We start from the raw sequence: 18,782 nt of genomic DNA, 5'->3' as shown, positions 1-18,782 counted from the left end.
ATATAATAGTATAATAATATAATAATATAATTCAAGGTATGGAAACATCATTTTCAAAATTTAATTATTTTTCCTTGCTAGTTTTTTAATTTTCCCTAGCCACTAACATTCAAATACTAGCATTTTAATCTTTTAATATTTTTGACAAAGCATCCTTTATACAAAAAGAATCTTAAAATCTAAAAGATGAATTATTCAACAATAATCACCTAAATTGTTGAACCTTTAAGATAAAAAACGAATTTTCTCTATAAAAATAGAATTTTCAACCAAACATGGTGAATTTTGAGAAAAAAATTAATTTTCAACAAAATAGTTAAATTATCGATCAAAGAGATAAACCTTCCTTCGCAACACATTTTTTTAAAGAATTTGTAATAAAATGCATGAATATACAACCAAATACTTAAATTTTTAATGGAATTTTCAACCTTATTGTTGAAAAGACAATTACACAAAAATGAATTTTTAACTACAAAAGATAAATTTTCAACAAAAAATAGAATACGGTAATTTTCACTTATAGGAATAAGTTTTCAAGCCAATAAAATCATTTTCAACCCAATAAATGAATGCTCATCCACAAAAATTAATTTTTTACCATAAAAAGAAATTTTTTTAACACAATAGATGAATTTTCCATTAGAAAAGATAAATTTATAGCAAAACATAAAATAGTTTAATTTTCAGTTAATGAATATTAATGAATATAAAAATTGATTCAAAACGTAAAAATTATACCAAAAGGATTAATTTTCTACCTAAATGATTAATTTTTAACAAAATACATGAATTTTCAACCAAATATTTTATATTTAATGAAATTTTAAACCTCTTGGTGGGAGTTTCAATGAAACAATATAAAACAAGGCAAAGTTTCAACAAAATATAGAATTTTTTAACAAATAGTACAATTTTGAACTGAAGAAAATTGATGTTCAAAAAAGCATGATGTTATTAAATTTTTGGTTAAAAAATTCATTTTAAATGAAAAACTCATTTTCAAGCCAAAGCAATGAATTTTTAATCAAAAAGATTAACTTTCTATAAAAAAATTAATTTTTAACAAAATAGATCAATTTTAAACCGAATAGTTAAATGTTCAGATAATAAAATAATTGCTTTTTTAATTTAAAAAATAGTTAAATTTTGATAATTTTGCAGTCAAATAATGCAAAATACAAAAAAACACGAATCAACCAAAGTTATCTTATTCGTTATCTTAAATTATTTATAGGAAAGCTAAATGTTAGGCGTTAAAAATTTCTGCAGGTCAGTATCTTTGAGCACCTACTTTGATACGTATTAGATAGCACGGGATTTTTTCTCGTGCAAACAGTATGAAAATAACGCATGTCTTTAAAATTTGTCTATAATAATAAATTTGTATAAGCAACAAATTCCTTGCCTTATTTGTTTACTCAAATTGTAATATGATTTGATTTCAAGTATATATGAGGATTACAGCTGAGGAAGAAAATATTTTTCTAACAAACGCAATTTTTATACTTGTTAAAAAAAAGCTAAATACTGTGAAATTTCATTTTATCGTTCGTAACGCGTTTTAGGAATCTCATGCTCTTTAGTCATAAAAAATATCTCTATGACGGTTAAACATAATGAGTCAAATTCATGTTGGTCCATCGAGAAAATAAATAAAAGTATATATGATTTATTTTATTTATGTTTCTCAGGTGTAATAATTTATTAATTTATTCAATTCCTTTCGAAATGTTTATATACTCTTGTTATTGAAAAATTTGTCATTCTACAATTTTAAGTTGTTTACGATTTTAATAATAGGAAATAAAAAACAAGGAAGGTGAATTGCGATTTACCTGTCTTGTATGCATAGAAATTAATCAATTTGTGTATTTAACCTATATTTACTTTCAAGAAATTGCAATCTCATTATGTCGAACAAAGATCTGGTTCTTTTTTTAACTTACCTATTTCTCATGTTTTTCATTTCTATAGCCTTTTTAAAAATTAATATTTACATTCTTAAAAAAAATTCACAGTATTTATTTAATAGGCAATTACTCAATAATAATATTCAATACAATAAATAAATAAGAATATTTCCCTACAAAATTTGGAAAGTTTTCATAATAAGTTGTACAGTCTGTCTTGGTTTTCTCCCTATTTTTAAAATTGTTTTTCATCCATTTTTAAACCACTTTTCAAAATTTTTTCCTTCTTTTAAAGAATTCATCTTTTTCTTCTGTTTTCAAGAAACTTCCCCCTTTTCTCGTTTTTTGCTTAAATATGAGCTGAATTAATAGAATCCAACAAAAAATATAAATATTTTTGGTTAGAAGTGCATACTTTTTAATTGAAAATTTTACAATCATATTTTTGGTACGGAATCCATCTCGTTAAAAGCTCTACTATTTCATTGAAAATTCATATAAACATTTTGTTGAAAAGTTTTATTTTTTGGCAGAAAATTAATCTTATTTGTTAAAAATTCATCGTTTTGGTTGAAACTTCAACCACTTGTTGAATGTTGAACACTTGTTAATTAAAATTTATTTTGGTCATAAATTTATTTTATTTTTTCAACCTTTCTATTTACGTTAAATTTAAATTTTCTATTTGAGTTCAAATCATTTTTGTTTTAAATATCAACTATTACATGTATCCTTTAGAATTTTTTTTTTGATTCACCTTCATTAAAAAAAAAATTCAAGAATACTTGCACTTTTACCTACGCAGTTAAATTTTCATGTAAAAAGTATCAGTTTTCCGCAAAATTGTTAAACTCCAAAAAAAGAGACATAAATTATCAACTAAAAATAAAACTCTTAAAAAAAAGTGGTTCAACTAACATTTTTTAAACAAAATAGTTGAATCATCACGCAAAGAAAATTAATTTTCAACCAAACAGTTGAAATTTTATGCAAGAAATATTAAATTTCTACTGGAACGGATGAATTTTCGAATTGTAAAAAATTTGTTTAAATTTAATTTTCATCCAAAAAAGATTTCAGATGATCTTTCAATACCAAAATATGAATTTTAAGCAAAAGGTACATTTTCTACGAAAACAGTTGAATTTCCACCCTAAAAAGGTTAGTTTTCAACCAAAAAGGATGGAGTTTTAACAAAATTGTTCAATTTTCAAGCAAATAATAAAATTTATAACAAAATAGATAATCTTCAGGGGGAGGCATGTGCAAAAAAGAAAGAAATATAAGTACAAGGCAATTTAATTACCAACAATAATATTATATCAAGGTTACCGCAGATCTTCATTTCAAAACTTATCTCATTTTTCTCCCGTTGGCTGGATGCTTCTTTCACTCGCCAGGTTTATCTGGAGCGTAAATTTAAATTCATAATTAAATTTCTGCACAATTATGGGGAGTGATTTGTTTAATTGACAAACTTCGAAAAATCACATACATGAATGACAAAAAACAACTACTCCATGAATTCATTGAATTCCTTCAATTTTATGAATTCCTTAAATTCCCTGAACTTATATTTTTAATTAGAATTGATCTTTTTTAGTACAAAAAAACCAAATATTTGGTTTTTAATTAATGTATTTTGTTACACGTTTGTTTCATTTTTGTAGAAAACTCATCGTCTAACGTCTTAGTTGAAAATCCATCCTTTTTGTTTAGAAACTCAAATCTTTGGTTAAAAATTATATTTTTTGTTGGATTTAACGGTTTTCTGTTTAAGCTAAGATACTTCTTGTTTCACATATCAACTATTAAATTTTTCGTTAAGAATTCACGTATTTAGGTTGGATAAAATTCAACTACTTAATTAAAGTTGAACAACCCAGTTCTTTCTCGGTTAAAGATTTATAATTAATGTTGGAAAACAAAACCGTTTGGTTGCAAAATAACTTTTTTGTTAGAATTAATTTTATTTTTAAATTCATTCTACTTGTAAGCTTCAGCTCTTCGATTCAGAAATAAACTGCTTTATACCAATGAAGAATTTATTTTTTAGATTAAGAAAATATTGCGTTTGCATAATTATGTACTTTTTTATATTTAACGGAAACGTCTTATTTAATTAGAAAAATTGAAATATTTATAACAAAAAAACATTTATTTTAACAGAATAATTATTTTCTTAATGTAAACATTCATTCATTTAGCTAAAAGAAATAAAATTCTAGAGATACTTTTTTAAAAAGGGTAGAAAAAAGCAGACTTCTTATATGTTAACAAGGAATGATACGGACCAACCAGTGTCACAATTTTTCCTGAAATTGTTGCAAAGCTCAATACACACTCAAATACCTGTATTACCGATTGCATCTTTTCAGTTTACTGAATTTCCTTTAAACTGAAGAACTTTTTTTATAAATCAAATATCGGACTGAAACTTTGGAAAATGTATCAGAAGACCATTACCTACGTTTATAAACTTCATTTGAGTATCCAATTCGCTAAAAATTATTTTCAAAGAAATTAAGACTGGGACTATTTTTTGACATATTTTCTTTGTAACTAGAAATTTTTTGAATCTAAGAACGTTTTTTATATGTAAAATGTCGGCCTCAAACTTCGATAAATGCAAGAGCCGATCGTAAATTACCTTTATGTACGTTTTTCACATCTCACAGATATTGTACATATAAAAAAAGTTCTTAGATTCAAAAAATTTCAAGTTACAAAGAAAATATGTCAAAAAATGGTGCCAGTTTCAATTTCTTTGAAAATAATTTTTAGCGAGATTTTTACTGAAATGAAGTACATAAACATAGTTTATGGTCTTCTGATACATTTTCCAAAGTTTCACTACAATATTTTGTTTAGAATAAAAGTTCCAAAGTTGAAAAAAGATTTAGTGAACAAATAAAGTGAGGTCAGTAATATAAGTATTTGAGTACCTCACATGCCCTTAAGTTTGATATATATGAATTTCCTTAATGAACATATTAAATTTCTTCCACATTTTTTCTTAATATATGACACAAGATAACACTTTTCTACTCTCGTGTTATTTTCTCGTATGACGAGCCGTTATTTATTCCCAGACTTTTAAGTAATATATTTTATATATAAATCCATGTCTCTTTGTATAATATTGGAATTTTTTATGGAAAGTTAGAAAAATGTCATTTAATTTTCTAAATTTGTCTTAACACTGTTCAAACAATGAGAAGGCAATGTTTCTGAATCGGAGAAAGTCTATAATACAGTGTTGATGATGCTACATGATTGCGTTATTTCATTAAACATTTCTATTTTTCACGTTTTCCATTTCTAAAACGTTTTTTCATTATAATATACAGTTCTTAGTAAATTTATTGATTTGTATCAAGCAATAATAAGTTGCTTTCCACTATTGAATTAGGAAATATCTCGACTAATCAAATAATTAATTTTCTTCTCATCTTTAGTGGCTTATTTTTCGCTCATTGTACACGTAAAATTTAACTCGTGATTTGGATTAACTTTGCCAATTCTGATTTACATAGACCACTAAGTATCTTTTTCATACGAGAAAAACTATACCATTAAAATAACCTTCTTCAGGCACTCAATTTCATACTCATACAAGCTGATGCTTATTTAAGGCAAATAATCATTACAAAGTTTGCTAAACAATTGCAAATTTCTATGGAGAATAAGGAAAATATACAAATGAGAAAAATTCTGAGAATAATAAAAAAGGAAATTTGTTCAAACAATTGAATGGCAATACTTTCAAACTAGGACAGGTTGCGTTACGCTTACAATTTCAGAATATGGCCTCCTTATTATTTTAATAGAGTTAAGAATGGAACACCATCACGTCATTTGATTAAACTTTTCTATTTTTCACTTTTGCGATTTTTATAAAACTGTTTTGATTATTACATATAATTCTAAGACTTAATCAATGTTCCAGCAGCACCTAATAATACACGGAAAAGAATTCTTGTGTCGAACGAGTGAATGGAGAATATATTAAATTCAAAGAAAGTGTCCGTTTAGATTAAGTAAATCGTTCTGTTATTTTGAGTTTAACATTTAGTTCCTTTATATAAATTGTTTTCGTAATCAGAAATTCGCATAAGGTTGCTAAGTTCGACATTTTATTATTTTTGACAGATTGAGTATAATTTTATTTTCTATTTAATATTACAAGAATTATATATTGACATACTCTTTACATTAGTCATTTACCATTGTTGAATACAAGGACAAATAAAATTTATCTTGCTTCTTTGCAGCCAAACATTAACAAAAAAAAAGTTAAATTGTCTAAAAAATATTAGGTATAATAAATTTCATGAATTTTAAGACAACAAAAAAAAAGAAATTTGACAGCGGTGGGATTCGAACCCACGCCCTTTCGGACTGGTGCCTAAAACCAGCGCCTTAGACCGCTCGGCCACGCTGCCTTATTGTCTGATGATGGAAATAGTAGTAGAAGAAGCAGCGGGAAACTCGATGGTGGAAATTTGTTTCGAAAGTTAATTTTGGTGAATAAATGATGTTTTTAATACATAGGTTGGCTTTTTATGAAAAATCACCAAAAGTTTAAAAAAAATAAACGTATTTTTGATCAAATTTATATTTACTAAGTATTTCTTATTTATCGATCTCTCGTTGCTGAAACATTCAATGCAAATAATCCAAATTTACATTTTTTAACAATTGATGCACCCTGTTATTTTATTGTTTTATTTATTTTTTATTTATTGCAATAGTGAAATTGATAGTGTTATATAAGGGTGAAGAAAGTGCCAATTATATTTTATTGAGTACACTAATTAATATTTTTGAATGAATATTAAAGTTTTTTAAATTAGATCATGGAAATTGAGAATTTTAATAATTTTTAGCTCTTATGGAGGCTTTGAGGTTCAGTAAGTATATAAGGGTACATACTTCATATACCACTTTTTTTAATGATTACAACATTAGTATTATTGTTTATAATTTATTAAGGCTTATAGTTTACTCATTTTCTTATATTATATTACATTAAAAATAATATGTCACACTTTTTACCTAATACAAATTACAACAACATCTTAAAACTCTTCTTTCCGAATAAAAATAATGGGTCACATTTTCATCAAAGACGCTCATTTTCATTGCAAATGTGGTTCACGAAGAAAAGAGTGCAGGAGTAAAATCTTCGCATTCGCTTCGTTTTTTCCAGATGAATGCAACTGTTTAGTTGCAATGCACTAAACATCGATTGAAACGTAGATTTTAGAAACTGAATTACCATCGATCTTACTTACCTCTATGAAACACGCTACAGTTTGATGAATTCAATAGTAAAATTACCTACGTTTTTTTATTTTACAACTTTTCTAGTCAGTTTTTCTAAATTCAACTATTTGTCCCAGTTTTTTCAGTGTACGCTTACACGAAATTCAATAAATTTTGACTGAAAAAAATTAATATTCAATCAAGACAATATCTCGTTACGAATACGTATGATAAAATATTTTCTTGCCCAAAAAATATATTTCTTGCCTCAAGAAAATGTGCTAGATTGAAGAAATAACTTGATTTTATTTAAGTATTTTTTTTCAGACAAGCTCAATTTTCTTATATCATTAAAATACTGTATCATCCCTATTCGTACCGATGTTTTTTGATGCAATGCTAGTTTTTTCCATGTAAATTTTCTCTAACAGCGATTCATAATTTCCCACTATCAAATTAGTAAATATTTCGATTAATAGAATGATTACATAATTTTTTAGTAAGCTTTAGTGGACAACTTTTACGGTGACTTTAGAGCATTCCATGAATTACGTTACACATTAGGGGGGGGGGGGATAACATTTTGTGCGTTTCCTGATGATAAATTTTAACAATGTTTTCGAATTTTGCTAGGTATGGCCTCTCTTTTCCCATTTTTTGAAGAATTCCACCATTTTGTTTAAAAGTTATCTTTTCTGTTCGAAAACTCAGCTACTTGGTTGAAAGATGAACTACTTTGTTTGAAATTTTGTTGTTGTTAAAGATTCATCTCATTGGTTGAGAATTTTAATATTTCATTTTTAGAAAATTAATGTTTCTGGTCCAAAAATCATTTTTTCTGTTGATTGATGAAACTATTTTGTGGAACATTTTTTTCTTTAGTTTATAATTTTTTTAACTAATCAAACTAAACTATTAATTTGATAAACTGTTAGATTTCCGGATGAAAATGGATATTTTGATATATTTTAAATTCGTCTTTTTTTCTAGAATTAACCCTCTTCACTGAAAATTCATCTTTTTTGTCGAAAAAATCAACTAAATGTTTTAAAGTTTAAAAACTTTAAAAAAATTAATTTTTGTTGTTGAAGATTCATAATTTTAGTTGAGAATTTATATATTTGGGTTTCACAGACCCGTATATTCAACTGTTTTAATTTGAGAAAGTTAATCTTTTCGCTGGAAAATTCAATAAGTTGGTATAAAACTGAACTATGCAGTTGAAATTTAAACTATGTGTACAAAAATTTAAATATACACTGAAAGAAATTAATTGCCGATATAGTTATATTGCGGGTTAGATCAGCAATCTGCATGGCTGGAATAGTCAAATCGATGGCTGATCTAACGCGCAATATGATTGTACCAGCAATTCATTTCTTTCAGTGTGTGATAGAAACTGAACTTTCTTGTTAAAATATAATATTTTCGGGTTGAAAATTCAACGATTCGTTTGAAAATTCGTCTTTTTTGCTTGCATTCAACAGGTAACAATTTTTTTAGTCCAAAATTTTTTTGTTTTAATTACAAATTTGAATATTCCATCTTTGGTTCAAAAATATACATTTTTTTTAGTTGAAAGTTTATCTATTTAGCGGAGGGTTCAATTATTTTATTACAAATTCATGTTTTCATCTAAAAATTTCACTACATATTTCATTTTTGGTTCGAAATTTACCCTTTAGAAGTTAAAAATTCAACTATTTGGTAGAACATTATTTTTTAAAACTAAAAATTGGAAGATTCCATTTTTGGTTCAAAAAAACTTTTGAGTTGAAAGTTCAACTCATTGGTTGAAAATTCATCTATTTGGATGAAGTCAATGTAACATCATTTCACAATGTCGTGCGACTTCTATCGTACTTTCATTACTTCGTTTGACTCTAGTTTAGAATTCGTTAGTTGTTGACTTCGATGAATTCAAGCGATGACTGTCGACTTCGTTCTGACTTCATGATTCGGTTTGACTCGATGCGTACTGTACATTGCAGGGTGACGTCCTTTTCGATTATTTTTATACCACTCAATCTCGATCTTGATGAATTGTTTTGACTTCGTCCTGACTCGGTACTGTCTTCGTATTGACTCGGCATTGCCTTCGCACGACTCTACGCTCATCTTTGCTGACTCACTGCGTTGCGTGACGAATCTTTCCTTATTCTTACGACTTCAAGTATAGTTTTACTGAGTTCGTAATTGCTACAACGACTTCAATGTTACGAGATCGTGCTTTTCATCGTTTTACGTGATTTCTTTAAGACTTCACGAAAAATTCTAACGTTTGAAATGTTCGACTTCAGAGAGAATAACCCCTTGTTCAAAGGCAATGAATGCTATCAAACAGCAGAAAATTGAACACTTCATGATGTACAAGAAAGGCAAGAATATTCTTTAAAAAAATGAATTTAAAAATGTTTCCCTAACCTAAAACAAGATAACTATTATTGCTTCAAATTAAAAATCCTCAATTTATTGATCATTTTTTAGAGATACTGCGTGTAATATTGTTTTAGCTTCACGAAGTCATATATGATTTTATGTCTAAAGAGCGCAAGATTATAATCTCATGAAATTTTATGTCGCAGAGGTAGTTCCGAGTTGTTATTGGAAAAAACTAACTTTCATTTTACTTTCAATCATTCTCACCGCTTTAAATATAAAAATTATACTACGTGAAATCGCAAAAATGCATGGAACGTTTTTTTTATATTACAGAGACTATATCTATATTTCGAAAAGGGATAACAAAATTTGCTGAATATAAAATGAATGTGATTGTCATAACTATAATGGCAATGAAGTAATAAAAAGTGAAATAATTAATGGAAAAATGTAGCGGCAATAGAGTTAATAGGGAAAAGAATTAGTTTCAAGAGGAATAAAGCTGGAGGATAATCGGCGATAGAACAAGCCAATGAGCACACAAGCTTACTCGACATTTGGCAATTTTCCCATGCACGTGACAAAAACGTGCCACTGCTTATTATCTCTTCGCCGCTTGCTAATTCACGGTCGGCACTCGTTTTTCTAGGCATATAGAATAATTTATTGAAATTTACACTGTATATGCTTAGTGCATGGGTCATGCTCATCAGTACACTTTTTCTTAATATTAAAATCTCACTAAGGATAGAAATTAGTTTTATATTTAATTTGTTTATTGATTAACAATACTAATTGAACCTCAATTCTATTTTTGAAATTTATGAACGGAATCATCCCATAAATGCTTACCATTAATCGAAAATATTTTATTTATATCGCTAGGAATCGAACTCAACGATTACAAGATTTGAAAAGAAAAGTAAATTTATGTCTTTTTACTGAAACGCAATCTATAAGCTATTATAATGTGGATCTATAAGCTATTATAATGTGGATTATTGCTCAGCAAGTGTAAGGTGTCACGGCAAAATCATGTAAGTGCCATTAAAAATTTTGTTTTTAAATACTCTAATTAACACAAAATGTGTCTGTGAAACACCAAAAATATGTTATGAGACAAATACAAGGCTCAAAAATTAAAAGGTAATTTATAGTTTAAACGGATATATGCCATAGGCGGTTGACAGAATCCGACATTCTGCAAACTGCCTAGGGGGTTGGCTGACTGCCGGCAGATGGAAGAATGTATCATCGAAATGACCTGTCTTCCAACTGCCTGGCTGCGTTCAGGCAGTCGGCAGACTGCCGGCAATTTGAAGGACAATCTATCCGAATCCGGCAGTCTGCCGACTGTCTAGGGAATTGATAGACTTTCTAGCAAAATAGTTTATTTTTTCAATCAAAAAGATGACATTTTAACCAACTAGTTAAATTTTCAACAAAAACCATTAAAGGACGAATTTTCAACAAAAATTTTGAATTTTGAATTTTTTACGAGAAATATGTATCTGCAATTTTTAAATCAATATCTCGAATAGTTTTCAAGATATCGAAGGCACCCCTGTGACTGGTCACAGAAATAATCATATTCCCTTTTCTAATATTTTCCTATAATTCTCTCATGTGCCGGCAGTCTGTCAAATCCCTAGGCAGTCTGCCGACTGCCTGAACTAAGCCAGGCATTTGCAATTACATATAACAATTTTAAAACTAGTTCCAATACTAATTCCAATTTTATTTATTAATAATGTTATTCGAAATAGATTTGGCTGTAAATACCTGTTCTGAAGATTTTGCCAATATCATTGGTTCATTTTTAAAGAAGTTTGTGCGACGATCAAGAATAAATATACTCGATTCGGCTATACATTTTCCCCTTGTAAAAATACATAATAACATGGTTATGACGTGACACTATTCAAGTTAATAATTGATAATTACGAATTTCTTATTAACAGATATCAATGTGAATTAATTAATATTCGTTTATTATTACAAATTAACTGTATTTACTAAAAATTTTATCAATTTAACATTTAACTTAACAAATGGAAGTAAAATGAATGATGAAAGACGAACTTTAAATCCCCATTAGCAGTTCGATTTGTGCACCAACTGCAACCAGTAATATCATTTTCTGTAGTTCCATACGAATGAAAATTTCCCACTCGGAAATTCAGTTGAATTCACTCAGAAATGCTCAATTGGTAATATTGGACATCCAATAGTAAACGTTTAAAGCATTATGAGCAATGAAATATTAGGATCAGAGATCGTTTAAGTTTTAGTAGCAAGCAATAGAATTTTTCTCAAAAAAGCTAGGTTCACTTGCATGCATTCATTATTTAGTAAAAAATATGTTTTTTAAAACATTTTTATGAGTACTTTCTTCTCTACATTTTGTAAAATGCAGGAAATTTCCGTCTTGATAATGATGAAACGCAAAAAGAAATTTAAATTGATGTTTCGCGAAGCGGCTTTTCCTTCAAAGAACTAAAATGAGTAGGTTTTACAAAAAAGGTATTGCACAAAAAAGGAAATATAAATAAGCCACTCCTCAGTTACTAACCTTTAATTATATTCGGTATTTTAAAAGCTATTATATTTTTGTTATTGCTTTACTTTTTAAGCCTTCTTTAGCAATGATTATTACAATTCTTCCTAAATACCATATTATTAATATTTTAAAAATTACATGTTTAGATTTTGTACACCTAAAGATTAAAAAAATTCATTTGTTGATTCTTTATTATGTTTAAAAAATATATCACTCTTCGTAACATTTTAAATTACAATTGAAAATTGTTTCAGCTTCAAGTCAAATAATTTGCATATTTGTATGTTTAAAAATGGTAAGTTTTCAAAATTGAATAATTAAAATATGGGAACCTCTCATTGTTTCATTCACCCTTCAAATATATCTCACTGTAATATTAAAATTAATAGCTCAAAAAGAATTGGTTTTTCTAATAACTATCCCGAAAACTCCAATAAAAAATATACATTTTCTTTCTTGTAAGATAGTGTGAATATAATTTCTTGCCATTCACCGTCAAAAAACATACTGAATTTTAATTTTAACACTCATTCAATTTTCTATTATTATAGGAACCGGAATGAATTTAAAAATAATATCACAGTAAATAGAAAAGTATCACTTTAATCTTCAAAAAAATGATAAAAGAATATAAAAGTCTTTTGTTTGTTTATATTGATACAGATTATTGTATCAATTGAACATCCTTTAAATGATATTTAAACAAAATTTTGGTTAAAGTGAACTTAAGCAATGCCATTTTGTGCTCCAAAATCGTTGCAGAAAAACGTTCCGGTTCATTAGAAACAAGCATATAACAAAGAAAAAAGGCAGAAAAACTTAGTCACCAAAAACTAACCCCTCACTCTCCTTATTCTTCTCCGTCTTTTTTATATTACCAGTGACCAACATGTTTTGAAGCTAATTTAGACTTCCTCATCAGGAAGAATTGATAGGAAAGCTACCGATATGAACTATATAGAAGCTTATAAGTTACTAAGCACAATTTTGATTTCTTTGATGAAAATTGATTGGCATATATAAATATTTTTTATTCAAGAATAAAGAATCAATTTATCCAATTGATAACCCTATACCAAATTTCGTTATGCCTGGAGAGATCCTTTTTAAATTAATAGCTTTGTTACCCTATCTCTTTATAAATCAAATGTCCACTAATTCTTTCTTTTATGGATTTCTCTAATTATAATTACAGTGAAACTCTTCTATAGCGCCGATTTCGGGGTTGACGGTTGGTGGGAACTAACTCATTATAGCCCGCTTCGCTTTTGTTTGTTCACGCCTAATTGCTCACCTGAGTGACAGCCGTAGATCCCGCGTACCCCGCGCAGCACCTGTTACACCTAATGTGGCGCGGCATCAAATCTCGGAAGGGCTATGGAAGGGAGGGCTATTGAAGAGTTTCACTGTATTTGGAGGGTGCAGTTCCGAATAGTACATACCTCCGATTGATTTTAAACTACGTATTCTCTTATATTTTGACTCGCTGATGGAGAAAATGATAGTGAAAATACGCGAAAATTTGATTTCCATGGTGAAAACCATGAAAAACCCATAAAAATCATGGTTTTTTGTGTTTATCTTAGTAAATAATAAAAATGTATGAAAAACCTTAGAATAAAAGTTGTAGATCTTTTAAAAACGTATTTATTATGAGAAATACATTTTTACTCTGCGAATAATAGTTTTCTAGAAAAATAACGATGGGGCGGGAAGGTACCCCTGTGACTCTTCACAGAAATAATGTTGGTCAAACTCCTACCCCTTTCCAACGTCTCGCGGGGGGCGGGAAGGCACCCCTGTAACTGGTCACAGAAATAATGTTGGTCAAACCTTTACCCTAGTAAAAAGTTACAGGAATAGTGTTGCTAAAACCCCTATCCCTTTCCAACGTCTCAAGGGGGATGGGAAGGCAACCCTGTGACTGGTTACACAAATAATGTTAGCACCCTTGTGAAACCGCTACATATTGTGCTGTATTTCTGTGATTTTGCATATTTATCGTTTTCTTTTCTCGAAAACTATTACTTGCAGAGTAAAAATGTATTTAACAGCAAATATATGTTCTTAAATGATCTGCAACTGTTATTTGAAACTTATCCTTACATTTTTATTATTTAATAAGATAAAGACAAAAACCCATGCTTTTTATGGGATTTTCATGAGTTTCACCGTGAAAATAAAATTTGCGCGTATTGTCACTATCATTTTCGTAATCAACGAGACGATATACATGGATATCCGCAGCTTCAAATTATTCCATGGTATATACTATTCAGAACTTTATCCAAGTTTGTTCGAAATTTGGTACAACCACCCTGTTAACTCTATTATTATCTTCAATATTATTCTTGTTCCGATAATTATTTTTACTTTTAATATGATCAATTCAGTTTTGCACATATTTTTCAATGAAATCAAACAGAAAAATGTTTGAGGAAAACTTAATTTAGAAACACTTTATAGACTTTTTACCCAATTTTAGGAACATTAGATTTACACACAATATCTAAAATTCTGTTCAGAAGTAAGATGTTTGTGAATTTTGTAAACGAATAGTACATGTGAGAAACTAGATAAATGAGGTGTGATTAATAAGCTTACATCTTATCATAATAAGAGAGAATTCATGGAGATGATATTTATAAAGAAAAAGGGTAACGAAACTTTTAATAAAAAAACTATCTCAACTGATATAACGAAGTTTTATCTGGGGTTATCAATTGGATAAATTGATTGTTCATTCTCTATTACATAATAAAAAAATATTACCATTATTTTTTATAAATTTTTATCTTTTACTATAATAACTAAGGTTACTTATTAATAATATGCTGTATGGGCATATATAAAAACTACTGTTGTATTCAAAGAGATATTAATTATTTCAAAATATTTAATTATTTTAAAGAAAACTGTCCATTAGATATTATTTTGAATTAAAAAAATTAGATTTTTGGAGGACAAAAAATTGAAAATGAAAATAAAAAATTCTAAAAGGAAGTTACATAAGTAATAGGGATTGTTCATTTTCTTATTGCTTTTTCTTCAGCAGGATCATTTCATTTATATAAAGAGTCATAGTTTAAAAAAGGTTAACCTCTGGACTAATGATGATTATTATTTGAATTTGTAACCAAAAGAAGATATGACAGTTTTATTTTGTAACGTCACGTGAAATTTCTGAATTAGTATTTTCACGGTGAATAAAGTTTTTTTTTTTAATTTTCATAATGACCGAACATAATGAATAAAATATATTTTCTATAAATTAATAAATTTAGATTTTTCGGTAAGCACAGTCACAGAAGATTAAATGAGAACCACTAATAGGTATTTATAAACTTACCTGAAACTTGTAATTATTTTCAAGGAGTAATTTGCTCTTCTAAATAAACTATATAAATATATAACTACCATATATAGGTTAAAACGAATAAAATTTAAGGCAAAACTGTAATGCCTATAACTTTGTTTTGATTGAACGAAATACAGACATTCTTGAATAAACATGATTCTGCTCCAATTATCTTCAAATTCATGGTGTTTTATTATCTTATGTTGCATTGCTATAGTTATTAGGCTTAAAAACATAAAAATCACGGACCCGAACAAGCTGCGTTAATTGAAAATCGATAATTTAAACTTCAAGACAGAAATTTCTTCTTAATTTAGTAAAATTACTTAGATATCTTTGAGGGACATAACACTGAAAGAAATGAGACAAATGCCCATATATGCAAATTAATTTTCTCTAAAGGACGGAAAATTAGACGAAATAACTTATTATACTAATCTCTATGTTTTTATTTTTATTTGTTATGTGAATTTTAATTAATGTAAGGTTCTTTTGTTTATAGCGGTACTTTTTCTATAATAAATAATCCCTGACAGGGAAGTCTAAATTGGCTGCGAGATATGTTGGTCCCTAGTAGTATAAAAAAGACGGAGAAAGAATAATTGGAATGAGTGACCGATTGGTTTTTATCGACTTTTTTCTTTTTCTCGCTGTTTTTTGTTGTTATATATTTGTCCTGATAAGCCGAAAAGGCAGTCGCTAGAAATCAAATTTTGATTATTGAACTTTTTGCAATCGAATTTTTGTATACATAAAATTGTTCATAAGATAGTAGATTTCATTTCTATTTTGAATGGATACCTTTATATTTACTGCATTATTACTTAAAACCATGAGAAAAGTCTACTATAAAACATAAAAGCTAGAATTAAAAAATAATCATAATAACGTACATAAAGCATTTAAATAATTAAAATCTGGCGTTGTTCACTTTACAATGCGGTTTTGCAGAGAGGTAATTAAACCACAGGTCACGCATGTCATATGAGGAATAATTGAAATAACCAGTTCTCTCATAACGAATTCCTTTTTTCATAGGTGGAACATGCACAGGTGGATCGAATTGGGCTAGTCGTGTGTCCTATTGAATAATGAATGGAATTATAGTTGAGATTGGTCGATCGAGAGAAGACACCAAAAAGTTCGGGAAATTCGTAATTGCTTACAATTAGCGGAGGAATGTGAGCTTTTAAAAAATAGTAAAATTCGAAGTTCTGTATCATCCTGTCGTCCAGCCGACCAACCGGTCAGTCTCACTAGAGAATACAGTAGAGCGCGGTGCGGTGGCGGGATCGATACGATAATTATATGTGCGGTGGAGCGAGTCACGCGAGCTCGCGTGACCCGGCGCGGCGACCGGGGCCACGTGTCCACGCCCGTCGCGCCGTGCTTCATCGCAGCTATATTATACTAGTCGTATTGCGAGTCATTGACATTTAGGCTTTCTCTTCATCCTAATTATAATGACTTGTGCAATTAGCACGTACTCCAGATGGAATAAAATTGAAGCCGAAATATTTAAATGAATATTATCGATAAGGGACCATGTTTCACACCGGCAGATCCATTTTACATACATTATACATATCGTACGTTCGTCTCGACCTCTTTTTTATTAAATTTCGAAGCAAGTCATGGAATTCAAGGTTAACAATTTGACTGTAATTTCCAAGCCTTTCTTCGCTGTGTGAATCTAACACTAATAATAGGGTACCATATACCTGCAACAAAAAATGTCACCTACTGTCAATTATTTTTAAAGCTTTGCGGCAAAAACAATCGACGAGTTTCGTATCCCAACTACGAGCGAGATGGAACACCATCTTTAAATTACCTGCTAGAAAACTGATCCGAGAGTTTTTTCTGTGTGTTGCACAGAATTGTCAGTACTGTCCACGATCATACTTGAAGAATGGTGAAAAAGAAAGGTGTCATTTTAATTTGTGACAATTTAAGTTATCATTTCCGTAATTTACTTTTTTGTTAATACCCTTCTCCGTTTACAGTTGCGCAAACTATACGATTATTTTTTAAATCGTCGTGTCCTTTCCGTTTGAAAATTTAATGTATATTTATAAATCGGTATGCAGAACGAAAAGAATGTTAGTGGAATAAAAAAATTAACTACGTTTAATAGTATTAATTTTAACAAATCATTATTTTGTGCCGGTGATTGGAAAAGAAACAATAAAAAAATGATAAATTTCTAAAATTGCTAATATTTAAAACATTCCTGATACAAAAATTGGATATAGAAATATTTCTGATTTCATTTCAAACTGAAATAAAATAATTGGTTCTTCGATAAAAATCTCAAGTAATGGATGATGTGCAGTTTTTTGTTGTTGTTCTTAATTAATTTGTATATAAACTTTTCATTTTCGCAACAAAAATGATTAAAGAATATTAATTAATTATCTAAAATGCAGTTAAGGGTATTGATTGAAATGCTGAAATTTAAAAAACGCCGTAACGGGTAGTTACGGCTCTCTTCGAATCACGGACCTCAGAAATAGGCCTGTTGTGATTTGAGAAAACGCCGTTCACGGAAAAAGAATTTCGCAGCTTAAAATAAATACAGTTACGGCGTTTCTCCAATTACAGACGTTTTTCTTCAGGGTTCGATGATTCCGGAGAACGGTGCAAGCGCGTACGGACCTCTTGGAAGTCACGAAGGCTCAAGATCACCGCCCGATAATTTAGTAAAGTCCGTAACTGCCCGTTGCGGCCTTTTCTCGAATTTTTCTGTGACGTATTCAGCTATCCATGATTTGAGCCTGCAGTTAACGGTCAGTTACGGCTCTCTTCCAAATCATAACTCGCCAAATTTTGCAGTTAACGGCGTTTTTCCAAAATTTAGCAATAATTATTCTAAAAATTATTAACAATTTGAAAAAATTATTTTAATAGTCAGGTCCTAAAGCCTGTAATTCTTAACGTAATTAAAAGTTTTTTTCTTTTAGAAATGATTTAAATTAAATTTATAATGAAACTGTTGAAACCAACTCCATAATTTCTATTTGGGTGTAATCATATATAAAAAATACGGCGGGGCAATTTTTTTAGAAGTGGCATTTTCACGTAAACGCATCGAAAAAAGTTAATTTAATAATTTTTCCATAGAAAACATATTTATATCTTACTGAACAACTTTACAATTTGAAGTTTTTTGTTGCTCAACACTCTTTCGATCCCATGCACTCTACCAGGTGTATACATATGAAACCGGTATTTTTTCAAGAAAAAAACACATTTATTTCAAGAGAATGATAACAAATATTTTATTCAAAGTATGCGCCCT

At 28.8% G+C, this 18,782-nt stretch overlaps 1 protein-coding gene and 1 non-coding gene across 2 annotated transcripts in view; one reads left to right on the top strand and one right to left on the bottom strand.

Annotated features, from left to right (window-relative positions):
- Positions 1 to 18,782, top strand: part of LOC117171007 — a 254,157-nt gene that overhangs the window by 56,238 nt on the left and 179,137 nt on the right. The window lies entirely within an intron of this gene.
- Trnal-uag lies at positions 6,279 to 6,358 on the bottom strand. Its single transcript has one exon. It is a non-coding gene; the product is annotated as a tRNA-Leu (tRNA).

This window comes from Belonocnema kinseyi, chromosome 4 (assembly GCF_010883055.1).
Source record: "Belonocnema kinseyi isolate 2016_QV_RU_SX_M_011 chromosome 4, B_treatae_v1, whole genome shotgun sequence".
In the NCBI taxonomy this organism is placed as follows: Eukaryota; Metazoa; Arthropoda; class Insecta; order Hymenoptera; family Cynipidae; genus Belonocnema; species Belonocnema kinseyi.
This window is presented reverse-complemented; position numbering and strand designations above follow the sequence as displayed.